Source organism: Sinocyclocheilus anshuiensis, unplaced genomic scaffold, assembly GCF_001515605.1.
Source record: "Sinocyclocheilus anshuiensis isolate Anshui unplaced genomic scaffold, SAMN03320099.WGS_v1.1 scaffold463, whole genome shotgun sequence".
Classification (NCBI taxonomy): Eukaryota; Metazoa; Chordata; class Actinopteri; order Cypriniformes; family Cyprinidae; genus Sinocyclocheilus; species Sinocyclocheilus anshuiensis.
This window is the reverse complement of record NW_015548220.1, coordinates 703,665-709,296: the sequence shown is the minus strand read 5'-3', so window position 1 is coordinate 709,296 and position 5,632 is coordinate 703,665. Positions and strand designations below refer to the sequence as shown.

At 34.3% G+C, this 5,632-nt stretch overlaps 1 protein-coding gene across 1 annotated transcript in view; it reads right to left on the bottom strand.

Annotated features, from left to right (window-relative positions):
• LOC107654179 (bis(5'-adenosyl)-triphosphatase-like) overlaps positions 1-5,632 on the bottom strand; it is a 284,575-nt gene that overhangs the window by 547 nt on the left and 278,396 nt on the right. The window lies entirely within an intron of this gene.

Here is a 5,632-nt window from a genome sequence, read left to right as displayed (position 1 = left end):
GGTTCAGCCTGACTGGTTTAACATACAAACGCCATTAAAATAAATAAATAAATAAATAAAAAATAGATAAGTCTTGTTTGTTTTATTAGGATTACAATGTTTAAATCGGTAACACTTTATTTTAAGGTGTCCGTGTTACACGTTACATGTACTTACAATTAGAATAACAATTAATTATGCATAATTGCATGCAAATATCCCTAAGCCAAACCCTAATCTTAACCCTAACCATATAGTAAGTACATGTAGTTAATTAATATTACTCAGTACTTATATGTATAATTACACAAGGACACCTTAAAATAAAGTGTAACCTAAAAATCTTTACTGAAATATGTGTATTTGAGAACATTATTGATGTTAATTCATAAATAGTAGATTTCTGCAAGTTAAATGACTGCCAGTTACAGTAACTTGTTATTTCAGCCAGATCCTGCCTATTTCCTTGCCAGTCGTTGTGCTGGTCATGATGTTTCTCAAAAGTGAGAAACATCATTACCAACACACACAATATCTTAAATCCACAAAATTACACCAGATGCACAAAGATACATTTGGTTGATCTGAGCCATGGTCTAGAATTTGAAAAGACTAATTTTTGAAGATTTCAAGTAGTAGCCCCAATTGAAGAATCACCAGGCTCTGAAAGCATGCTTGATTGTCAAATGGTTTTTGAGTATAGAAAGAACAAACCGCTCATGACTAATGACTACAGATCAAACCATTTGTACCAATGGAAAACATTTTGAATGTAATCCACAACTGCTGACCTCAACTCATTTTATTTAAGACTCATAGTTAAAAAAACCCTACAAAAAAGCTCTCAAGCTCTTGAAGAGGTAATGGTAATGTTATCTGTCTATCTGTCTGTCTATCTATCTATCTGTCTGTCTGTCTGTCTATCTGTCTGTCTATCTGTCTGTCTATCTGTCTGTCTATCTGTCTATCTGTCTGTCTATCTGTCTGTCTGTCTGTCTGTCTTTTAATATTCCACAAATAGGAAGGTAGAGGGATACCCAGGGGTCAAGGTTTGGCTGGTTCGCATAACTCAGTTAGCCCATGTTGGATGCCATAACTAGACAATGTGTGCATCGTTTCCCATTCATGGCCATTCAAATGTTGGCATGTATTCTAACGATCAGGACTCTCATGTATTCCAGAGAGACGTGTGATAAACAAATACAAATATTTATTTCCATGTATTTTATAAATGTAATTATGGTAAGACACCACAGATGAATAGTGTTTAAAAATGCAACTAATAGATATTGCAGGTATTTAATCTCAGTAGGTTAAGAAATGTATTTTTGTATTATAAGTTTTCTGAAAAGTTATGTGTAAATATGCCAATGTGGTATTATCTAATTAAAAATGCACTAATATTTCCAGAACATGATGTTGGATAAAGCCTGGTTTTTAAATGTTCATTTTGTTGACCTTTTCTTGAAATTAAATAAAATAAGATAAAATAAACACTTGTTTTTGTTCTACTAGTTTGAAATAAGACAAATAATTGTTTTGTTATGGAAGCAAAATAGTCCAAAAAAATTCGAAATTCGAAAGTGCTTTGTCTGAAGTGTCTTGCCTTAAAAAAAATTAAAAAAGTGCATGAAAAATTTGAAAAGCAATTTAGACAAAGGGCTTGCTGGATTCTCACTAATATTTGGTGAGACAGCACTACAAAAATAGGGGGTTAAATATGACTGCCATATAGTAACATTGAATTACTGCAGCATAGTTTTTATCAGTGTATGTTTCTTACATTGTATGTATGTATGTGTGTATAGTTTGTGTATGTGTGTGTATAGTTTTGCACTTGGCATTCATTGTGGACAGCAAAGAAAGAATTTCATTGCTCAGGGAAACTTGTTTTCGTCACTGGGCATATGACAATAAACGCTTTGAATCCTTGAATCAGTGACTGTGGATGTTCCCACTAAAAGAAAATTCCCATCTACTAATAAACTATCCCGCGATTAAAAAAACAAAAATGTAATGCTCTAAACCTTTTAAATTGTTTAGATGTCATTTGATATAAACACTGCATTGAGGGAAATTAGTACAATTCCCACAGTTTCATCTCAAGTCATTTGAAAAACTTAGTAGTAACCCTGTGAGAAAAAACACATCATTGTTATATATGGTTAAGCTGCCATAAACCTTGTTTGAAAAGACAAACAAATCCGCGTTGCAGCTGAGTGTGTCAGAGTCAGTTATCATCTGGATGCTCTCTGCTTGTCTACATTTGTTCTCCATCTTAAAGACAAACACAGTGTGCGCTAAGAAGTCGTTTTTTTTATTCCTTCAAATGGCATCACAGCGCCCTGAGGTTCCCCTTGAGGTTATCTCAATCTGTCCATAAGATGAACTTTGGGGTGGTGAAGTGTTTCAGATGGGGGTGGAATGTACTTTCCTATTTGTTTTCAGAGCTTGTAAAGCTAAATGGAAAAGTGTTTCTCAGATCTGAGTGATTCAGAGCAACGTTTCAGGAGTAGAAGCTCGTCAGTATCACATTTTTGCCGAGAGCAGAGAACAGAGGGGAGGGAAGTTCCTGGAAAAGAGCACAGCTGCTGTGAGCAGGCAATTCAGACTAGATCATGTAACACATGTAAGGATCTGTTTAGAAGTACATTTGTTTCACAAATAGCATTTAACACCACTGGCTTACAAAACTTAATTTACATGCATGCATGTGTGAGATGAGGCTCTTTCGAAAAACATACCAATGTGGTGAAATGCAAAAAAACAACAACCTTAAACCGACCTGGTCTTACATGATCTCTCAGTCTGGTTAACCTGGTATGGTTTGCTGCTTTTAGAAAGGTCAGGTCAACCAACTAAATGGCAGCTTAGCCATGCTGATTAAATAAAAAATAAAATAAAAACCCATTATACAGTATTATAATATTATGTAGTTCAGTTATATGTTAATTCTACATATTTGTTTAGGTAATATATTATTAAGGTGCATGAATTAACAATAAACAATATTATGATAAGTATTATATATAATACATTTATATTAACCTAGATTATTAAATGTTAAAATAATTTAAACAAGTTAAACTAAATTAAATTAAAACAAAAATTAATTTAATTAAAAAATAATTTAAATTAAATTATTAATAATACTTCCCATTATAATATTATTTAGGTTGGTTATATGTTTAATTTACATACACTAATGTATTTAAGTTCTATCAAATATTATTAAATAATATATTATTAACAAACATGATTTAACAATAAACAATAATATAATAATAAATTAACTAACTTCAATTAATAAATGTTGTAAAAATGGTTGTTTTTAATTCATGATATAATGCATTAAGTAATGTTAGATCATTGAAATGTATTGTACAATTTAATTTAATTTAATTTAATTTAATTTAATTTTGTTACGTCTCTGGATGTATTGTTTGTGTATTATGTTTGGGGATTGTAAATAAGATTGTTGCTATGTTTGTACTGGTGTTTTGTTTCTCTTCTTTTCCTTCTCATTCCTCCATGCCTTCAGCCAACAGGTATTAACGACTACCACCTGATCCCAGTTACCTTGTTGGGTCTTCTGGTGCGTTCAAGTCATGTTGGATAGATCGTATTTACGAGTTGAACGCACATGAACACCACCACAAAGTCGTTATTACGAGTGGGAAACTCTAAATTTTCTTTAAGCCCAGAGTTTCCGAGTTGGGGGCGTGCCAATGAGAAAATCATGGCAGAATCGATGGATGCAACGTCTGTAGTTGACGGTAAATTTTTGTTTAAATTTATAGTTTAGTTGTCCTATAAACTTAAATTGGTCATGTTCTTGTTACGCAGCTGAAATCCAAGTAAAAAAAAATGCAGACCCTGTTGTATTTTCTTGTAATTCATTAAAAGAAGGTACACCGCTATCTTGTGCTGACTAAACTGACTTGAACGCACCTGACGTCGTAATTACGACTTGTCAACTCTTAAGTACGAACGTCCCAGGAGGACTTGAACGCAGCATTCTACCTGTTGAGATGACTGGAAGGATGAGATATAAACCGTCACTGCTCATTGAGAAGGGAGAGAGACAGAACTAAGCGTGTTCAGAGGAGAGGGTTCCTTTCTCTTGCCCAGACCTACTTGTTGTGGATGTTGCTTACAATGCTGGATTGAATCTGTTGTATGAGTATGTGATTGGTGTGCTGTGTGCCACCCAGTGTTAGATTGAATCTGTTGTATGATCATGCGATTGGTGTGCTGTGTGCCACCCTTTGTCAAATTGTGAAGTAATTCAACATATTGTAACAAATTACTACTTTTTGAGTAAGGAGGTGGGTGCCAACTTTTGTTTTTGATAGTTTTCTCCTGTTTTTGATTTAGTAAGGGAGAGAGGGAAGTTCCTTGTTCATTAATTTGCTTCTTTTAAGCAGGTAAATTAGTAAGTCTGGTCACATGGCAGTGTTTGGAGCCTTGGAAGAAGAATGGCCAGCATCTGAAAACTTGCAGTGATGAGAAAGCACCAATGAAACCTTTGGCCACTCCCTGATGGAGAAATAAAGTACAATTTATCTCAAGAAATGAAATGATGCCTTTTAAATCATTTAAAATGTAATACAAGTTAATTAAATTTGTGATGAAACAGAAGTTGCAACCATTTTTTTTTTGGCACACAAAAAATCTCAATCCATCGCACAACACAGGGAGCATTGATGTTGACTGTTCATTAGTCGCAAGGATTTGAAACAGAACATGCACATTTCAAATTATAAGTCTACCTTAATTAAATAGCATTAAAATAATATCAACATATGCCTGCCTGTTGTTGATAAATTCCAGTGGTGACATTTTACATATTGATTGATCAATTGTCCCAATGTTTACTAAGCCATAATCTCTTTACCAGTGTAGCGTCTGGACCAATCAGACACAATATATATATATTTTTTTAGTTATATTTAACAAATACTCTGTAACACCCCTCAGTTAACAAGCCATATGAGGGTCTATGGACCCTTCCCCTGAAATGCGTCTTAACACCTCAGAAAGGCATAACAGGCCTCTGGTTCCATGGCAACCAATGCTGATATCACTGGTGTTATTGCCCAAAGGAATGTGGGCAGAGAAACTCACTCATTTTCCTCATAGGAAAGACACATAATGCCAAGAGAAATGGACTGTTCTCTAATTAATTCATAGGAAAACCTTTATTTGAATGAACACGCATATCCTTCAGGTCATTGTGTATGTTGTTACTGTCCTTGTATATTGTCTTTTATATTGTATACTGTTTTATGCAGCCTTATGATAGAACCACTCGTTCATCTCATCTTACCTATATGTAATCCTACCATGTTTAGTATCTACGAATTCGTCTTCTGATGATCTAAACGAGAGTGTATATTATATGTTGGTACATAGGCAATATATTAGTGTTCTAAGAATCTTTAGTAATTTTGATTCAAGTTCCATATGCAAATTACCATGCTTCCACACAAAGAGTCATAAAACTCCCCAGTATCTCAAAACTCCCACTTGGGATACCGGCCTTTCTCATTGGACAAGCCCATCTTGAGAGGCCTGAATCTTCTCACACCTTAAATGCCTCACATCAGTGACCCGTCTCTAGTAGGCGGTTCTGTTAGATTCTGAGAAGATG